We start from the raw sequence: 22112 nt of genomic DNA on the forward strand, positions 1-22112 counted from the left end.
GGTCTCAGGAAAGAAAAAAAAAAACAGGATGAAAAATTAGCACAAAAGGTCAATACCAATGATTCCAAGTGCAGGACACCATTTAACACAATAAATACAACTGCACTGGTTAAACTTTTCTGCCAAAGGAAACGGACCTGTCACACCACATCTTTGCCTGTCCATCCCATTAAACTTTGCTTCTCCATCTTGCTTCAATCAAGCTTTAAAAAAGCATAGGAGATACACATACAGCGGAGGCTACAAGAATACTCATTTGTTAAACACTTCACTGCACAGCCAATGACTGCACAGTGGTAGTTTAATAAATCATCTTTTTATGTCTGACAAGGATGCTATAAGGGTACTGTGTTTGTTGTAGAAACACAGAAAATAAAACTCAGGCTTTCTTCGGTCATTTGGATGGAAAGTTGATCTGAATTCCCGTTCACTGGATTAAATAGCTCTTATCAAGATATACTGAGAGGGTAAAGGTGAATTTAGGAAAACTAATAATGAGGTCCTTAATCCCCTTGGATACTATGCTTCCCAATACTCAGAAAGAACCAGAGTAACAGTTTAATTAGGTCTGCACTAATATCTAAAGGAATTCTTATGGATACTTGTTTAATAGCTGCAGACAACTGAACTGGTCCAACAAACAGCTGAAGGAACAATAAAATATGGAATATGCATGTGGATTATTGACCCTGGCTAGATTCCAGGTGCCCACCAAAGTCACGGTCCCATCCCTCCTCAGCTGGACAAGGGTTAGGTTAGGACAAGAGAAAGAAAATATAACAAAGGGTTTGTGGGTCAAGATAAGGGCAGGGAGAAATCTCCCACCATCACAGGTGAAACAGACTCAAGATGGGGAAACCAGGTTCAGATTATTACCAATCAAATCAGAGTAGGATGAGAAATAAAACTAAATCTTTAAAAAACATTCCTCCCACCTTCCCAGGCTCAACTTTGCTCCCAGTTTTCTCAACCTTCTCCTCCCTCTAGCATCACAGGGGAACAGGGAATGAAGGTTACACTCACTTCATCGCATCCTGGCTCTGCCCCTCCTTCCTCTACAGAGGGAGGATTACTCACACTTTTCCCCTGCTCCCACAGGAAGCAGCCCTTGACAAACTTCTCCAACCTGAGTCCTTCCCAGGAGCTGCAGTTCTTCATGAACTGCTCCAGCATGGGTCTCTTCCATGGAGTGCAGTCCTTCAGGAACACACTGTTCCAGTATGGGTTTCCTATACAGCACCCCAGAGACTCTACCACTAAGTGATGGGCTCGGCTTGACCAGGGGCAGCTCCCTCTGGGAGATGGTTGGCATTGGTTCCATTGGACACAGGCGAAGTTTCTAGCAGCTTCTCAGAGAAGACACTTCTCAAAGTAAATCACTAGCAAAACCTTGCCACACAAACCCAGTGCAATCCAGTGACAAAGCACACATGCAGTCATTAAGCGCTCCCTTTGCTCTGAAACACGCCCAAAGCAGACAGACCTGACCAAAACATCAAAAATTCCTGGAACATATTTTGAACTCACCTCCTCTGCAGGTTTACAGCCATGTGGATGGTCCACTAGCACTGGTGGCCAAATCCCAACACATTTCTGTAGTGCACCTGTGGCAGGAACCAACAGACTGGCCTAGGCCATTCCGACACACACGGAGAAGCAAAAGAGGTATTCCACCAGCAAGGTCTTAAGGCTGTCCTAAAGGAAAAACAGAAATTCAGATAAGTCCCTAGCTCAGTTCTGGCAGAGCTTGAGGTGGAAGGGGAGGAAAGTTTCCCATTTAAAATTTCAAAATTTAAAATCCCATGCAAGGGAGAAGGAGTCAAAGACTGTTTCTAAAAAGAGGCAGTGAACTGTGCTTGTGAGGAAAACAACATATGCAGGGAAGAGCGGAGAGGTGGAACAAGTCATCAACATTTTTTAGCCTTCCAGATGATATGATTTAAGTGGGAGGACTGCCTGTCCTCCCAAATAAGCTGTTATCTATTTTTGAGTTCTATATATGTCGTCCTCTATCCAATCATGAATACTTAGCACAACAAACTATGAATTGTTCTCAAAAAGGCAAGAAAACAGCCTCCTCAAAAAACAGCACACATTCACATGAGCAGTTCCCCAGATGATCACTCTTTTGGACTAAATCTTCCTATACATATTCTAGTTTATAGACGTAGGGGTTTTTACATTCTTTCATCTCTCACCCACAAGTTAAACATTAGCATTTATAATGACAGCTTTTGCAAAAAAAGGTGTTATTACAGTAACAGACTTGACGCTAAGAAGCAACGTTTTTTCACTTCTAGGAAAAAAGTGACACCCGAAAAATGATGCCTGAGCCTTTCCAAGTCTTATTTGTTAAAACTTTAGCAATACTGAATGAATTCCTTCAAATCTCTGCCTTTGCCCAGTCAATAGAGCAATGTCTGAAGGAAATTCTAAGCAGTTGAAAAGTAAAGAATGTGTCTTAACATTCAAGGCAGATTTGCTCAAATTTTAGTGCAATTGAAATTTGTCTACACTTAGGTAATATTTGCCATATATATTCAAGTTTGTATCTTGCACTTGCCCTATTCTATCTACTAAGTTACTCAAGTTCCTTGCTATGCTGTTTAAACTGTTATCACTATATATCTGTACAGATGAAAAACTTTGTACAAGGGAGAAAAAAAAAATGTTGATACCATGGTAACATAACATCACAGTATGGTTGGCAGTGATAGAAAAGGTGTTTATTAATTATTACCCCAATACTGAAGTGGGTAAAATAAGTCTATTACTTGGCAGTTTCCCCTTTTTTGCATACCAAAGTGGAAGGGGAAAATGTCTTGGCTTAAAGTCTGATTATTAGTAGAAACTGGCTAAAGATCTCAAAATTTTTACCAAATCTGAAAAAATAGGGAGGTTTCAAAGTCTAGAAAATATGATCCAAGATGTATCCAACAGGAAACCTACATAAATCATATTTGTTTCTTTTCTAAACATGCCAATATAAAAGATTATGACAATTCTGAAGAGACACAACCTCCTTTATCAAAGCAAATCAGCTGTTGCCTTCAAGAGGTCAAAAAGATTTCCATGATATATCTGACTAGGCTCTACACACTGCACTGTAACATCCGATACAAACACAAAAAAAGAGATATGAGTGTTGCTTATGTTAAATTAACCTTTTGTGTAGCATTTTCTTCACTAAAACTCAGGTGCCTTACAGAGGTGGGTGGACAACACTATCCATTTTTACCAGTGGGGATACAGGTCCGTTACTGGCCAAGTGGCTGGCAAGTCTGGGAGCAAATTTTCTTCTATCTGCACTGAAGTTTAAACTTAAGTATCTCTTTCTACGACTGTCTGGTTAGATGAAGAGCCCTACTGTAGTGATTATGCTAATTTATATATTTCTTCAAAGAATCCTAAGATTCAGGCTCTTTGTTCAGTGCTGTCCAGATACTGACTGGAAATAGTCCTTATAAAACACAAAACCAAAAGCCAAACAGTGAGAGGAGGACACACAGGGAATGGCCCAGGTTGCCATTAGTAAGCAAGGCACAGCTACCAAGGGTAGATGTTCACTTATTTGTAGTGAGCTTCCACACACTTAAAAGCTTATGATTTCCCTTGATCTCTTCTTTGGGTTACAAAAATGCCAATTCAATCATTCCTTCTGCACATAGCACCTTTCTAAATCATCAGTCGTTACACTCCTGAGGCAAATTAAGTGTGCCTATATCTTTCTTGAAGTACAATGGCCAAAACAGACACAGTACTTGAATTTCACAATATAGAACAAAGCAAAGGTTCAACTCCACATCCTCCAGATTATACCACCAATTAGTCATGCCAATACATGCACACAATTCTTCTTTGTCAATCATACTGCAGTGTTGGCTCTCATTTTATAATCCATGGTGAGGAATGGGGTGGCAGGAGGAACTTAACAGATGTCCTTAATTTTATTTTGACCTAAATGTAAAGTATTCCACTTACTGCTCTAAATCAAATCCTATTCTCCCAGGCCACTTTTCCAACATTTAAGATTTTCCTGAATTGCCACCCCACCTTTGTGTAACTGCATTTATTCCCAAACACATCTTGTCTTTAGATTTCATACCCATATGCTAATTAGCCAGTATGAGCAAGAATAGTAAACTGAAATAATTATACAAAATCCCATACAATATGCTTTCCTTGCTGAATAAGAACTACTGGAAAAACCTCTGGCTACTGTTAACCTAATGAGTTTACACACATCCCAAAATAGCATTTTTATCTAGGCCATATTTCCTTAGCTTGCTCTGTAACAGTATCACACGTGTCTTTCTCCAGTCCACAAGCTTCCTGTTATAGAGGATATTACATTGCCTTGATTATGCATTTCTGATCTTCACAGAATCATAGGATGGTTTGGATTGGAAGGAACCTTAAAGACCACCCAGTTCCAAACCCCCACACAGGCAGGGACACCTTCCACCAGAGCAGGCTGCTCAAAGCCCCATCCAAACTGGCCTTGAGTACTTTCAGGCTATCCATAACATCTCTGGGCAACTTGTTCTTGTGCCTGACCACTACAGCAAAGTTTATTTTTATATCTAATCTGTATCTACCCTCTTTCAGTTTAAAGGCATTATCCATTGTCCTGTAATTATCTGTCCTTGTAAAAATTCCCTCCCCAGCTCTCTTTTAGCTCCCTTTAGGTACTGGAAGGTCTAAGGTCTCCCCAGAGCCCTCTCTTCTCCAGGGAGAACAGCCCCAAATCCCTCAGCCTGTCTGCACAGAAGTGCTCCGGCCCTCTGACCATCTTGGTGTCCCTCCTCTGGACTCCTCCAGCAGGTGCACATGTTTTCTCTGCTGGAGGCCCAGAGCTGGACACTGCACTGCAGGTGGGGTCTCACCAGAGCAGAGCAGGGGGGAGACTGCCCCACCCCCTTGCCCTGCTGCCCACGCGGTTTTGGAAGCAGCCCAGGGCATGGTCATCCTTCTGGGCTCTGAGTGTGCATTTCTGGGGCATACTGAGCTTCTCATCCATCAACAAAACCACTCCCCACACAACCTGCATTTGTATCCCAGGCCAATTCCCCACCCCCTCACCTTCTGCTTATATACTGGGCATGATGTTTTGTGGTATGGAATATCACTCTGGCCATTTTGGGTTAGCTGAACTGGCCATGCTCCCTCTCAGCTTTTTGCCCACCCCCTCACCATCAAGAGTGTGAGGCACTAAAAGTTCCTTGCCTTGGAGTAAGTCCTACTTAGTAGTCCTACTTACAACTAAAACAGCAACAGTTAAAACAAATTGTAGCCAGTCAGTCTAATACGCAGACCAGATTCACAGCCACAATGTTTGCAGAGTGCAAAATATAACTGTCTCATATTTAAGCAAGTGGCTATACTGAATAGTATCAATATTTACATTCCTATTATGCAGAGAACTTCCTGCTGACACATTTAGTGTTAAAAACAGAAACAATCACGCAGAGCTATCTATGCCCAATGAAATAGCTATCCCTACTCGTCACACCCCACTTACCATTTTCACCTCTTCCTAAATATAACACACATTGACTGTATGATTTTTTAGACATGTATTACCTTTCTAGTCTGTGCAATTTCTTTTGTATTCGGTGAAACACCTCCGCACACACACAAAATCATGCATGTGCCATAAAATATGGAGCCAAGTCCATTGCATCAACTGTTTTTCCTACCAGCTCAATACAGTGGTATGACCCTGTACAAGGTCAGAAAAACCTCAGAGCAAGAGACTAAACAGAAAAGCATTAAATTATTAGGGTGCCATTAAACTCTGAAGAAAACAGATTTGTAAAACTGAGAAAACCACATCATCTTCCTGTTATTCTTGAAGTGACCAAAAATACATAAAAAACCCCAGAGTGTACAACAAAACAACCACAGTTTTGTTCCATAAGTCTCCATGGTTTTATCTGATACAGAAAGACGGCAAGGGAAAAAAAAATCTTCTGAGTAAATCTTTCTTAATGGTAAAATCCAAAGATTTTTTTTTCCTGCATGCAACTTGTCAAGGAAAAAAAAAGATTCATAGGCATCATTTATTTTAGAATCAGCAAAACCATACAGACAAGTATTATGTTTAAGAGCTGTTAAGTACACACTGCTATCATATTATCTCCCCAAAACTTAGGAAAAGACTGTCAAGGTAACAGTTGCTTTGATCAGACTGACATCTAAAGAGTATGTCATTACTATCCTTGGCCTTCACTAGCAGGTTGTTCACCAACCAAGAATGATTCTGGTACACTCAGCCTTGGAAACAATGCAGCAGCACCTTCCTCTCACAGCCCTCCTGCTGCCAGTGGGGACAGGGACTCAAAGCAATACAAGCAGTGTGTGAAAGGGACCAAGAGGGATTGAACCCACAGAGGTATTTTGCAGTAAATATGATTTTTGGAAGTCAACTGTAAAAGACTACTGAAAAGCTCATTTTCATGTTGCTTGAGAGTACTACACTGCTGGAAAGGATCAGAAAAAAAAAAATACAAGATAGTCTACTACTCTCATCAGTGAAGTATATACTGTCAAATACAGAATCATTACTAAATTGCTTTGGACTGTAAGAAAAAACTTTTCTATAATTCAAACTACCTACACAGGATTGTTTAACCAACCAAAAGAGAAAGAAAAAAAAAAAGGAAAAAAAAAGAAAAAAGACAAAACCCAAAATTATTTACAAATCAGGAGAAGCACTGCAGGTTTGCGAAGACAGAAATCTTTCTTAACTATCATGATTCAAAAACATTAGAGTAAGGCAATCAGCAAAACCAGTTTATTTTGATAGCATTAACTTACATCAGCTTTAAGTAGGAGCACAGAGCATCAATCCAGGCATGCTTGCCTCCAGTGGGACTATCAACAAAGAGTTGTGTGTTGACTGCTGAGAGCTGGCAGACACCCTCTGCACCTTCTCTTCAGCCACCAGGAAACACTACCCTCATTGTTTCACAAGTATGCAAAGCAACCAGCACTGGTGTGCATGGAGGATGTGAGCCACAGTGAAAAATGCATTCGACACCTCTCAGCTCCTTCCACTAACAAAACATTCACTATGAAGAAATCCAGAAGTCAAAAAAAAATTAATGTTTGTGTCAACTAAAGTATTTCGTTTGCATTGTTTGTTTATAAAGAGTGGGTAATGTAGTTTTCCACTAATGTTTCCAGTGTAATAGGCTATGAAAACAAAGACTGAGCTATACTTTGCTCTAAAAACTCCACCTTCCTCACCAATTTCAACTCCAGCCTTGTCCTCTCACCTCTTGCTGGGAAGAGCTCAGGTGAGACCAGCAGCAGAGGCACATCCTCAGCACCATAGACAACATATTTCCTGTGTAAAGAGCACCGACTTTGGACCTCACCAGAAACTCTTTGCCACAAGTCACACGACGCTCAGGAGACATCAGACGGTTATCACCTACTCTAACAGATCAAGCCACCTTGCTCCAAACACACGAGCATGGCAGCAGCCTTAGACCAAGCAGCAGCAGCCAGGCAGAAGCATCAGCTCCTCCAGGGTACAAACCAGCAGTAACCCCAGCTCCCCATAGGTGTGTGCATCTGCATAGCCAAATACTCAATGTGAATTTCTTCACTTAGTTTTTATAAATGTGGCTCCCTTTCCATTTTCAGAATACTGCTCTTTGCTAGAAAAATTGATATTCACACTGGCAAACGTATTAATGAGGGTCTCTTCAGCTGAGAAATATGGTGCTTTAACATTTTCTAGTCATCCCTAACTCATGAGAAAAGACTAAATGTTTCCAGACCTACTGAGTAAAAACATCCTATTTAATAATGAATGCAAAATAGCTAAATACATAACTACATTAAAATCAATGGCAGTTGCCCTCATAAATTTTACATTCTGTAAAATTGCATGCCCTATGATCAATGCTCTTTTCAACAGCATGCAGAGGGCTTCAGGAGAGCTGCCTGATTTATTCTAGGTTTAATTTTGAAATTAATAATCTGTAACCTCTCTGATCTGATGCAAAACACCCAGATAGTAACAAAACTTGCAGGTGTGGATGGCACGAGAAAACAGATTTTAAGGAAAAAAAAATGTATGAGTTATTCCCATACCCATTTTATTCCTTTCCACTGATAATTACTAATGGAACTACAGAGCGAAATAACTACAATATTTCCCATTACCTCAGAGATGATCAGAGGGATGCAAAGTCAGAGACATTCAAATACATTGTTTTAATGGTGCTTAAAAAACCACAACCTCTGCCTTCCATTGGCCAAGAGATCAGTTTGCAAGTGTTAACAACTGCGGGACAAAAAAGTCACAGCAACTCTATCGTATATGCAGAGAAAGAGAACTACAGAATTGTTCTACTTCTAATCAAAGGCTTAGATTTTTGGAGTTCACACACACAGAGTGTTATAGCAGGAATTATAGCACATTACTTACAGTGAGAAAAGTGGGAGGGGGAGGTAACTAAGCAAGATCCAAAGACTTGCCATTCACAAGAGGCAGTACTTGAAATAAATCAACCAGTAACTTTGCAAAAGCAAATGTCACATTTACACAATGCTTCTCAACATTTACAAAGGGCATCAATGATATTAATATTTTCTCACAAAGATAATAAACCAAGTGCTAAGTGGTAGAAAATTCCCAAAGTAAAACCACTGCTCCACAACATCTAATTACGTCTCTTTGGACACTGAGAAATCATTTCTTGCAGCACACTGGCTTGAGACAGGCCACATCTATTCAGCTCTATAGCTTCATCGCTAAATAAATATAAACATAAATACTAGATTCCTAAATTAAATCATCTGTGGCTTATATAGAGCTAAAAAAGGCTGTTTATGTATTTACCAACTTAGGAACCAAATGAAACTATAAAAAACCCCTCATAAATCTAACAGGAAGAAGTAGTTTCTTGCGCTATGTAATTAGCACTTGTTAATCAAAGAGGAAAATGAGAAAATTGTATTCTTGTCCACAAGCTTTTATTAAGTCTTATATTATCACACATTGCAATATTAGCCACCAGCAGAGACAGTTGTTTAAGAGGTGAGCAAGCGTATCATAACTCCAAAGTCCAAAATAACACATTGTTTATTAGGAGGACTTTAACTCAGGGAACAGTTAAGTTTACAAAAGTTCACAAAAGCAAGCCTCCAAAAAAAGTTACTCTAGGGCACAGAAGTAATACAGACAACCTCCCCTAGGAAAAAGAAAAAAATAAAGTCTGGTCTAGGGACTCAGTCCTTTGAAAATATTAATGCTCTATTTTAAAACAAAATTTTGTGGTGAGGGAAATAAATAGTGAAGAGGGAATGGTTTTCTGCCTTCTGCCAGATTTAAAGCTTTTCAGTAAGACTGTCTGACAGTGTCAACAGGAGAAAACATACCCAAACCAACAAACTGCTTGACTGAGCATATGTCTTCATGCACAAATACTAACCCTCCCACAGAAATTCTAGTTTCGGATATATGCATCTGCCTCCAGGCAAAGCTCTGCTGCTTGCAACAGTATCTGAAATTTGGCTGAGCTGACAAATGACTATCATTTCTCACTTGCAAGAGTAGCAAGATCACTTTAAACAACGACAGCAACAAAATATTCCTCTCTTCTTAGAAAAATAAAGCAGGCAAACTTTTTCTGGCTTCAGGTGAGATAATGGTCCCTAATTCAGGAAGTTTTGTTTACCATGGAGGAACACAGGAAACATTACGTGATCAAGTTCCCAAAACAATGGATTCAGTTAGTAATACAGATCCCAATTTTTTTCTTGTCCTTTTTTTGTAAAGTCAGTAGTTACTTTCAGGTAGTCGAAACAGCATCCTGAGAGCCATTAACACTGTCAAAACAAGGATGAGGAAACTGCGACAATAACCCAATGAATTAGGTTTTCTAAAAAAAGCACTGCTGTTTTAATGCAGCCTTTGGCAATGCAGCAATCCAGCCCACAGTTTCCCAAATCATGCTGCAAACCTTCAGGTTTCTTCCTAGAAATATCCCATTTCATTTGATTTACTAATTGCTGAGTCAGTCAGCTGTTTGCAGCATCTTTCTTTTTACAAGCACAAACCCAAAAGATACTTCAGCATGCTGCAAACAAGGTATGCAGTTTGCATATATATCATGCTTAAAACAAGTGGGGGGAAGGAAAAAAAAAAAAAGAAAAAAGGAAAAGCTGAAAATCAGCACTGCACGTCAAGGACTGCATAATAACACCCCTAGTCCCTAAGCATTTTCTCTATCCCCACACTCCTTCCTGACAATGTCACAGTCGAGTACAGATTAGAGCTAATTCAGCACAGAAATATACTGCAATCGAGAAATTTTTGCAATCTATTTCACAATACTTGCCTAAGGAAGGGAAAGAATGCCCAGGAAAAGACTTCACTTCAGCAGCAGGGGCAGACATATGAAGCTAAGAACCTAATTTTTAAATTTTGAGAGTTGCCACTGTTCTTATGCTAAATCTCAATATGCCTACTATGTGGTAATTATATCTTCTATTTTCTCCAATTCTGTATTGTTTTTCAGTTATTCTATATCAGTTTTCCACCTCATTTTTACCAGCTCTTTAGCAGCTGGGCCACAAACATTGTTAATTACATCATAACATCATGAGGAAAGGATTATTAATCTGATATTTGGCAGAATGCTTCAGGGAATTAGAAACTTTCATTACTGGAAATCTCCATCAGTTATTCAGATATGAATTTGGCCATTTAGCATTTTCAACAACTGGAACGACATGAGTTGCTTCCCTAAACACCTGACTGATTCAGGGTTGAGGAATAATTCTTGCTTGAATATTCCAGAAAGAGATTAAACAGGAATCTTCTACATAGAGGCTTATTCTAGGGTACAGTAATTTCACGACTGTAAGGCACACCCTTTTGACTAAAATTTTCCCTTGAACCTGGAAGTGCGCCTTATAGTCCGGTGCGCCTTATCTGATGGACAAAGTTGCGAAATTTGCCAAACCGGAAGTGTGAGCTGTGAGCCTTGGGGGGAGCCAAAAGTGCTACGGCAGCCGGCTGGAGGCGGGCCCAGGGGCCCATGGTTGCCGGGTGAATGTGGGTCAGGCACCCCCCTCCCGGGTCCAGGCAGTCCCGGGGGCCCATGGCAGCCGGGTCCAGGGGGGCCCGGTGGCTCGCGGCACCGCCCCTGCTGGGTACAGGCAGGCCCGGGAGCCAATGACTGCCAATTGAGGCGGGGCCTTGGCCAGCAAACGCGCGGGGGGAGCTGGGGGTGGAGCCTCGCTGCAAAAAAAAAGTGCACCCTATAGACCGGTGCGCCTTATGGTCGTGAAATTACTGTACATCAAAAGCTAGGTAGCCATATGAAAACAAGCAGTTTAAGTTTCTAATCAGCCCTAAAAACAAAATTACTTCAGCTAAAACAGTGCAACAAATAGGCTAGGAAGGGAAAGTCAGAATACTGAGAACTGTGGATATGAAAATCGGAAATTGTTATTTTATAAGTGAGTCTGCTATGCTTAAGAACATTTCAGCAAGCATCAAAATGAAAGAAGGTACCTTTTAAAAATATAATTAAATGAAAAGCAATAAAAAAATACTCTGCTACTTTTCTTCAGTCAACACCAACTTATTTTTATTCCCTTAAGACACAAGGGGAAAAAAGTTTGGAAGCACTATAGTGTCTTAAAACACTTTTCCCAAGATGTTTAACTTGCCATGCAGCAAAAGAAGCAGGGAGCTCTCAACACTTCTGCCAACCTCACGACAGACTAAAACAAAGCCTCCCAACTCATTCAGCTCTCAACTCGACTATTTGACAAAGTTATATGCTTTGCAAATGACTCCTCAACATTGGCTCATGTAGAAAGTATCAACTAACTTTTTTGTATAGGTTAGGAAACGTACTATGCTATGTAACAACACAAATTCAACTCGTCACTAGTAGGTAAACTAGAAAAAGCAGTGCCTGCTCGAACAGCATTTCTAAAACATTCCTCTGCAACTGAAAACCTCAGGCTTGCAAATTCCTCCCTGTGAGGCTCCCACCCAAGCACAAGACCATCCATTTGTCAAAATACCTGAGCTGGGTTTCCATGATAATAAATGAACATTTAGCTTCAAAATACTTTGATATAAAATTAGGAAGAATCCACTAATATGTAGTAGTTCAAGTGCTTTATCAGCTTCAAAAGAATAGCAAATGCTGAGAGTGGGCATTTGCTTTGCAAGCTGAAATGTTCTGCAGACCAAGAATGCTCAAACCAGTGATTTGTCAGCATTGCTCTTAGATTTGTAGCAAAAAGTGTTGCACACTTCCAGAAAGCAAGTTCTAAATAAACTCTAAATAAAGATATGATGACTTAAATACAATTCTTTCAGCAAAAGCCTTATCAACCTTTGATATTAATGGGAAAATTACATACGGAATGGAAAATAAAATTTGATTTTCCGAACCATAATGACATTCTGCTTATTCATCAAGAATGAATATGGCAAAATGTGTGCAAAAGACTTAGAGTTCAGTGTTATCTTCAGCACATGAATGTAAAAGAAAATTACAAGTATTTAAAGAACATGTATGTCTAACTTCTTATGCATGGTCCATGGTTTGGAATGCCATGCAACTTTTTGCTCAAGAGACATCATGTCTTATCCAAATATATATACTGCTTTTCCCACCTCCCCAAAAAAATTATTCCAACCCAAGTACTATATTGGTGTGCCCAATGCCGTAAATGAGAACAGGGAATGTGCCTGTTCTTATACTTCACTGGGGCATATAAACCCATCTTGCAAAGATCCCACGGGTATTTTCCAGGAAACTAAATCCTGTGACAAGAGTAAATTTTGCCCTTGTCAGAGTCAAAGGGCTAGGAACGAAGGTGGTCAAACTGATTTTTTCGTATGTGAAATTGGCTAGACATGCAAACCATGCTAGTCAAAACTTTTACCTGTCAATAGGTAAATTGTCCCCAGGCCACACTTCCACATTCCCTTCACAGTTCTGGATTTGCCATTTCTTTTTTAACTAATTATCTTGCTATACCTCTGTAACATCACTATTTGACAAAAGAAAGAGTGAAATATTATTTAGCCTTTGAAATATTTTGTTGTCTTCTAGAGCAACACATTTTATTCTGTCTTATAACTCTTCTGTTCCCTTTTTCTACAGGTTTTATGTTGCCCAGTACCTGTCTGCCTCTATTTTGAGCCCCTGATGAACACCTGCCTAATTCTGACACAATGCAAACTACTTTTATCTGCTAAAAGATGCTTGGTAGCAACACTTATGCCATCCAATCCCAATTCTCCTCAATCTCAAATATTTGCTCTTTGAGGCAATCTACTTCTGCAATATTTTTCCACAAAGCAATGTCTCATTGTCAGATTTTGGAATTATTTTTTTTTAAGCAGAGGCCTAGCCTTTAACTATTTACAAGGTATATACTAACCGAAATGATTCCAAGCTGAGGAGACGACAGTACAGTTTTTCAATATCATGACCCAGTGATTTACTTATAATGTTTTGAAAACTATGTCAGTGACTCATGAACATCACCAGAACGACAGGAAATCTGAGTGTAGCAGGATGTTTTATATTATGTGCAATTTGGATTTTTTTTGCTAACATGTAATGTAATCCCTGTTAGAAAGGCCAAGATAAATATAATTCAGATATCATTACCAAGAGAAAAAAAATAGTTACAATGCACTTTAAGGCAACCTACACTTTTTCTTAGGATATAGTAATTTCAAGGTTTGAAGTAACCAACTCCTCTCCTGATTACACTGGTTTGTGCCAAGAAAGTTATTACATACTACATGTACAAAAACCATATAATTCAGGTAAAAACTGAAAAGTATAGGTGACAGTAATGTGAAAAATATGTCCATCATTACACTAAAATTTCACTTTAGTAACAGTCAAGTCTTTACAATCATATCAGCTACTAGCATTCATTCAGAAATTCAAGAATACTGTTTATATTACTCGCAATATGGTAAGTCGTAATAGTTGCTGTGACACTATTTCTACAGAGTAGGAAACATGTCAACTAAATAAACAAGTTCACAACTAAATATCCAACAATTAGCTGAATTTGAAAGCTCCTTTATTCAATTTTTGAACTTCAGAAAGTTGTTTTATTCATGTCCTCATGTGACTCTCCTGTGTAATGTCACAGTTTGGAAAGAAAACTCAGTTTTCCCAGTAAGAATAAGTTACCCAGTTTAATTTTAGTGCAGGAAATATTAGCATCAAGGCAGTAAATTAAAATTCTTTCCTTCCTTTTCCTCATGCAACTCAGAAAGTAAATAACCTAGGTTATCACTCTCCTTTATTACATCAGCTTACACACTTTACATGTATGACCAATACCTTAATCTTCTCATGCAGTCTATAGTCTGCTCTTCTGTGCTCCTCTTCCAATAGTGGAGCAAGAGATGTCATACTTACAAAATAGTCACTTTTTCAGGTAATTGTCTCTTCTACAAGCAGCTTTCAACTATTCCCATTATGAATAAAAGATATGAAAATAACCCTTTCCATAAATTCAGACCAAACAGTTCCTCAGCAAATTGTGAAAACTTTGTTTCAGGGAGAAGAAACATGATCAACCATTCATTAATGTAAGCAGAATGGTTTAACTTTTACCACTATGCTCTTCTAGTAAATTACCCTGTAGCAGCAGCTGGACACTTTTTTCATAATTTAAAAGGACCAGCTGCAATACCAGCCACAGCACACTGAAGGGGAAAAAAAAGATAGAATGTTGATGCTTAGAAATAAATCATGGTCTATCTGCAAACAGATCTTGTTAAAGCAATTTATCCTGCCTTTATGGAAAGCACAACTTTTGGGTTTATCTTCCACAGACAACAATAACCTCAGGACCTTGCTGCTGCTGCCCCATACAAGCTCTCCTTTATTCTTCCACCTCCAAAATGTCAAGTCTCTTCACAATACTATGGCATCTTCCCTATGTCTCTTAATTACCAAATCATCAAGGGCTTTCAGATGCTAGGGTTTGTTCCAAGGTTCAGGTACTCCATCTGGCCAGTCAAAAGCAAGGCTTACTGCTGAACTGGCAGGCTAGAAAACAACAGGTTTTGTTGTGTTGCCTTTCTTCAATTTTCTCCAAAATTGTGTCAATTTAATATTTTGGGGATTTTTGCTCATCAACTATTACTAAAAGCCATCTACAAATTGGAGCAGGAAGATGGTGGGGGCAGAGGGTAAGAATGAGGGAGGGTTGAGGGTAAACAGAGCAGGAGATCAAACTGTCTCAAAAAGGAAACTCTTCCTCTCCATTCAAAATTATTTTTGTTGCCTGGTTGAGACAATCTTCAAGTAGAAACACTATTAGCTTTTATAAAAAGGACTGCCACATGCCAATGTCACCACATTTGACATAGGATCAGAAACCAGACAGACTGTGGGCAGGGAACAGAACCCCAGACAGTGGTGGTACACCCAGGGAAATGCCCCTCCCATCACTTAATTCTGGACATTTAATCCATACATATGCAGGCAAAGCCAAAAGTTTTCAAGTTTTGTGTGTCCACTTTTTGTGTATTAAAGTTTTGTCCTTAACTTTCCTCTCTCTCAAAAGAGCAACGTAAAAAATAATAATAATAAAAAAATTTATACATCTTCATCTTAAGCTTTCTTTTTGAAGCTGAACAGAAAATAGCTTTTCCTCCATAAACTTTCATTCACAGTGGATACAAAGATTTTCAGACAAATACAGTTTTAACACAGAAGTGTCTTAAAATTTCCCTAGTCTGCACACAGTTGACTTCATAAGCTTGGAGGCTTTTCATTTATGTTCCTCCATAAACATTCAAGTTTTTATAAATATTTTTGGCTTTTTAGCCCTCCATCTGAAACAAATCCCTTCTGGAAAAAGAAGATAATTCTTCAATAAGTATCCACAAGACTGGTTAAACTTCTTTGGTTCTGGCCACCGCCAGAAGAGCTGAACTCCTTTCCTCAAAACCCAAGACTTGGATATGGAAATTTTAAACACAGTGTTTGTCAGTTAGGCCATTATGATGATTTACTCTTCAATAAGCCTGACCACAACTAGACTTTAATCTATTTTAAATACACCAGTCTTCACTTTGGTCTTAAAGCCTGTCTCTTTTCCTTAACATATCCTAATCTACCTTTTATGTAACAGTTGGATAAATGATTAAAACCTAAAGAAACTCATTAAGTTTTTCAAACTACATTGAAATATCTCTAGTAAATTAAATTATGTCAATAACTCACATGCAAAGGAAAATACAAGACCTTACATCTTTTCTGGATACTCTCCAAGCACCAGCACAGTAAAATGAACATTCTCAGTTAGCTGACTTTGAGGTAATTTTTTTTTTTTTTTTTTTTAATTCAAATACTTGAGTTACACTAAAAGTGATGATTTTCTGGAAAACACTTTCAGACAGCCAGATCTTTAAAACATGTGAAACCATGTATCAAAACCCCCAAATTACTAGCAATTTCTATTATTTTTTACTTCCTTTGGATACATTTCTCTACTCTCATTCTTGAATCATTACCACATTCTTCAGAATAAAATTAATGATTATACCCAACCACTCATCACATATCCAGACAAATGGAAGAAATGGAGAAATCACAAATCGTGGAAGCTTAAAGTGGTGTGCTACAGCAATAATTGATATAAGTTGTTTTAAACTAACAATTAGCCAGCATTTCACAAGTGACAGATGAAGAAGCAAACAGTCTCTTAGAAATTCCTCTTGTGTTTTCGCCATAGAAATATACCATACAGCTCATCCCTGCTGATGGAAGTGGTAGTGAATCATAATTCCATTAGCCTCTGCAGTAAAAGATGGATTGGCTGTAAGAAAGTTGGTGTCAAATATTTTTACAGCCGTGGAGTTGAAAATTTAGCTACAAAGATTGCAAGATCAGACATCTGATTTGGAAACAAGTGCATGGTATTTAACTCTTCTGCACAGAAATGGTCATAAAGGAAATCTGTTCACCTTAAAAGTCATTCCATTGTGGATTCCTTGATTAAAAATTCTCATGATCCAAACTAGCAGATAAGTGCGAACTAGTGACCGCAACTCACTGTTATTCAACTTCTGCAAATAACATGAGGTATACTATAAAAAAAAAAATCAAATAAAAGGCATTGTTTTCCTGGCAGAAGGCAAGATGTTTTATGAAGTTTTCCATACAGAGGAAAATGTGGTTTAAAAAGGAGTCCTTAAATGCCTCTCAAATATACATAACACTTGCAAAATATAGAGAAACCATTGTTTCAAGCTCTTAGAAGCTCCTACTGTGTTTGGGAAAGCACAATTTGGGGGAAAGAATGAATAGTCATAATAGTCTAAAACTGCATAAGAAAGCTTTGATATGATCCAAAGCAAGAAAATTACATATTGTTGTACTTTCATGAATCAGATCCCAGCAGAGATTTGGTCAATTGGTTTCTTGCACACAGCAGATTTCAAGCATTAACTGCTTGCAGAAGAGTGATTAGTTTTCCTGGACATGGAAAGACAGAATAAAAGATGTGATTTGACAGCTCTGCAAGATCCAAATGCAACTAAATGAAAGAAACACGAGGAAGAAAGGAAAGAAAATAAATAATGTCTAGTAACAAGAGGGTTGGTTTAATGGTTTTTATAGGGTTTCTTTTTTTAAAGATTTAACAAATTCAATACCCAAGATTACTTTGTTTCCTGTGGGCATTGGTTACCATAATTTTTTAAAAATTAACTACTGCAGGTATAAAGATTTTATGATTTAGATCTGCAGCACAAAATTAGATATAGAAACTGGCTAGTTCACTGGAAGGAAAAAAAGTTTTGTGCTGAGTCTGCATACATAATGTATCAATCGCTCTAAAATGTTTTAACCAGCTCTGGTTGCTCACTAGACTCCTAGAATTCTTCATGGTGTTTAAACACTCTTTTTCATTTGATGACATGCCACGGTAGCAGAATGATGATAATAATGTTATGAAACAGCATTTAAATTTGTAATATCAAAAAAAAAGACTGTACCACATGCCTTTCAAATATCCAAGTTAAGATTTTCTTCAGATGCCTGATGTACCACATTTAAGTACCTTCCAACTGCACTTTTACAAGCATTGATGGATTGCTTAATATTTTCTGCAGGAGTCTGTTAGTGTTACTGGACAGTCATGGTACCAATGCTTTTCTCTTCTTTAACATTTTGTACAACCAAGTAGTATTTTAACTACCAAAACACAACTTTAGACTTGATAAAATATTAATGCAGCTCCCAGCAATTCAATGAATCTGTTCACAGTCAAACATCAAATACATATTTTAGAGCACACAAAACCTATAATGAACAGTATTTTTTCTAAAGTATACTGAGAATAATTTTAAGCTCTCATCACATCAGTTGTTTTGAAGACTAGATTATCAGTCATTTACTTCTGGAACTCTGTGTAGACTAAGCTGTCCTTAAGGATGAGGTTTGTCTATACGATTTTAAATCATTTTCTTCTAATGATCATAAAACCTGTGGTACCATACGTAAAACCAATTTGATACTGAAAAAAACCAAAAAACCTAACTCAAATGTTTTTGATGAGTATGCTATCTAACACAGCAGCAGCTGCCCCACTCTGTTCTGTTTTAGCAGGGAACTTGACAAAGAACAAAGAATTCCTGAGCATCTTTCGTGTCACACTGTGCTCCCTGTCCACTTCAGTGCCCAATTAAACCACGGTAGAAGCTGCAGGAAAAGGACCACTGAGCAGCTTGGAGCTGCTGTCTCACAGCTATCTCAGACCACATTTCCAAAATGCTACCAGGCTGTTCTTCTAAGAGGACAGATAAGTAGATTAAAGCAAAGTCTGAAGCAAATGTATGTTTAATTTACTGGACCTTCCCATCGTATCTGCAACCCTGCTTATGCACACACAGCTCTAGAGCAAGGAGCAAGTCCCAGTAAGAACCAAAAGGCCTTTCAAAGATTCTAAGAAGGTACAAAGAGTATATTTTTGACCTGCATTACTGTTCATGGAGGTGGTACTGTGCTTTCCTACTCCCTAAAGTTATTGTACAACTTTGTATTTTTCATGCCTTTTCTGAATCTTTCAGTTCACAAAAATAAACCTCAAAATCAAATATTTAGAAACATCATCCTGAAAAAGTTCTTCAACTTCATAACCATTCTTTGCAGACAGAGGGCCTTAAGAGATGAGTTTCTTTTTTCTTGAAATATATATTTCAAATAAATGTATTTATATCATAGCACCTCTGCTGCATGCTAGGAAGTTTAATATTTGTTGTATGATGTGTACAGCTCCACACTATCTTGAGAATTTGAAAATAAAACAAGTTTACTAAACTATTACTAAATTAAGTATCTAGCTTTCTGAAACTTCAGCATGTCCTGAAGAAGAAATTGCAAGATTATATTGGAAAAGGTGTGAACAAAGCTGCACACCGCTAACAGGGGTGGGGGTTTTCTTTACTATTCTAAGTAGAGTTGTTATTCAAATATCTCTTTGGGGAAGGGTTGTTCTGGTGTGCTATCTTCAATCATTTTTCAAAGATAAAGATAGCAGATATTTGGTTCATCCACATGACACTATAGACAGTAGCCTTTAAAACCACAAAGCAAAAAAATAAGTTATGTGAAAATGCATACTTACTGTCTTTATGGCAAACTCACAAACTGGACATCCAAATTAATATTCCAATCAGGAGAAACAGAAATAATACCCAACAGAAGTATTGTCTGGAAACAATAGTAAAAGCTGGGGTTTGCACCTAAAATTAGGTTTCAGCTTCTGTGTTTGAAAAGTATATCAATCCCAATTACCCTGAGTACATAACGAACTGAAAATTAAATAAATCCATTAGTTTAATTTTAACATAAATGAGTCCTTAAAGATACTTTAAAAGTGCTCCATCAGTGAATGTTCTCAATTGAATGTATTTAACGCAGAAACATAATGAACAGGATATGCACATAAGAGCCTGGGTTGTTCTTAATGCTAAATTATTCATAGTGGTAATCAAACTGATGAATGTCACTGAGTGAAAAGACAACTCTGATCAATCTTATTTTTTCACCCACAACTAATATGTATTTGGGTCATCAGAAGATTTGGAAGTCTATTGTACATATGGTTTGTATTCTCTCTTTTTTTAAAAAAAGTAACACCTAGCAAAGTTAAGAGCTGACCTCATGATATTACATCTACTTGTTACCCACTTTGGGTTGGGCTGAGAGGCAGCTTTATGCTTGACCTTAGTCCTTGCTCACCCTGGCCATGGTAGTTAAACTTATTTTTGAACACTGTCGTGGAAACATCTGGTCAAGGGAAGGGATTGTCCTGCTCTTGGGCAGCCTCACCTTGAATACTCTGTGCAGTTTTGGGCACCACAAAGAAAGACATTAAACTATTAGAGGATGTCTAAAGGAGGACAACAAAGAGGGTGAAGGGTTTTGAGGGGAAGGCAAGTGAAGAGTGGCTGAGGTCACTTGTCTGTTCAGCCTGGAGGAGACTGAGAGTAGACATCATGTGAGGGGTAGAGAAAAGGCAGGCACTGATCTCTGCTCTGTGGTGACAGTGACAGGACCTGAGAGAGTGGCCTGATGTTCTGTCTGGGGAGGTCTGGGCTGGACATGAGGAAAAGGTTCTTCACACAGAGAGTGGTCAGGCAGTGGAAGTGCCTGGGCTCCCCAGGAGTGGTCAACCAGCCTGATCAGGTTCTAGAAGTGTTTCAACAATGCTCTCAGGTACATGGGTGTGACTTAGGGATGGTCCTGTGCAGGGGCAGGAGTGGGACTCAAAGATCATTGCAGGTCCTTTCCAAATCAGCATGTTTTGTAATTCAGACCAATACTAAATACCTCTTTGTCTTTATAGACATCCATGGTCATTTGATCAATTTTTCTTTCTGTTTTTCATCAGCTTCACCATTCAGGTATGTAATAAGAACTTTTAAACCTCTCTATATATACCAACAATTGATTCCAACCTGTTACCAGTATTCCCATCCCCTGGTTTGTTCCTCACAGACATCTGAAAACCAATTTAAAAACTCAAAACAGGCAAACAAAATCTTAAAAAAAAAAAAAAAAAACAACAAGAAAGTCAAAAGCCCAACACCAAAATTTGTTTCCTTCTCCCTGGAAGTTTCCTTCTCCCTGGAAGATTCCTGGCATTATCACCTTCCCTTTAATTGTCAGCATAATTCTGGTTATCATTCACAATTTGCACTAAAGCACTGCTAGCATACCGAGTGCAGGTTTAAAGGGCATGAAAAAGAGATAACAATGACCTGTGGCTATGGAAAAATAAACAGATTGGGATTCAAGTTCTTCAGGTTCTGTTGGCCTTTGTCATGCGGTGCCTGTAAAATCAGACCAGTATTTCTGCCTCCTGTCAAACTCCTTATTGAGAGATATGTACGAGCTCTGTTATTTTCATCATTCCTGTGGCTGACAGGAAGCACCAGCTAAAACTCTGGGGTCTATTCTAACACACTGTAAAAATAAAAAGTCAAAGAACATGACATACCCTCTCACTTGCCTATAACAAGTTTTCACAAGCAACTTAGATGCTGAATATCACTCTGACTCAATTGTTCCACATAACCAGGATGACAAATTTTGTTGTATGACTTCATTTACACACAGGAACTCTGTTACAGGAAGATATATTGGAACTCAATATGAAAATAGTACTGCGTCCCATTACAAAGAAATACGATATGTACAAGAAACACTAAGAGTTCCTCTACACTAAGAAAACCCATTAAAAATATAATTCCTAGAGATTCTACCACTTGCACAGTTTAACCAATATTGGTACTAGTGAAATTAAAAAAAAATTCAAAAAATTTCCAATATTAGACCGGTTTGCCCTTCACAGGACAAAGTCTTATAAAGCAAGTGGAACAAAAGAGCAGTTCACACATTCTGCCTCCAAAGGATGCTAATGTTCTTTCAACTAGACAGCAAAACACTGAACTGGTTTATCTTTAGGATAAGTTTTCTAAAAGAGTAAAGTTTCTGAAAGTTGATACCAGCATGGCACAAGAAAAGAAAAAGAAAAAAAAAAAGTATGAAAACATTTCACTCCTTAACTAA

At 38.3% G+C, this 22112-nt stretch overlaps 1 protein-coding gene across 4 annotated transcripts in view; it reads right to left on the reverse strand.

The window, feature by feature from the left end:
• GALNT1 (polypeptide N-acetylgalactosaminyltransferase 1) overlaps nt 1-22112 on the reverse strand; it is an 86345-nt gene that overhangs the window by 59472 nt on the left and 4761 nt on the right. For 2 of the 4 annotated variants that reach the window (XM_033061616.2, XM_033061586.2), the window contains exon 2: nt 1528-1695. The gene's annotated coding sequence lies outside the window, so the exon portion shown is untranslated. Of the gene's footprint in view, nt 1-1527; nt 1696-6819; nt 6840-22112 lie in introns of those variants that run through there. The other 2 variants (XM_033061596.2, XM_033061607.2) reach the window with 2 other exon arrangements.

This window comes from Catharus ustulatus, chromosome 1 (assembly GCF_009819885.2).
Source record: "Catharus ustulatus isolate bCatUst1 chromosome 1, bCatUst1.pri.v2, whole genome shotgun sequence".
Lineage (NCBI taxonomy): Eukaryota > Metazoa > Chordata > Aves > Passeriformes > Turdidae > Catharus > Catharus ustulatus.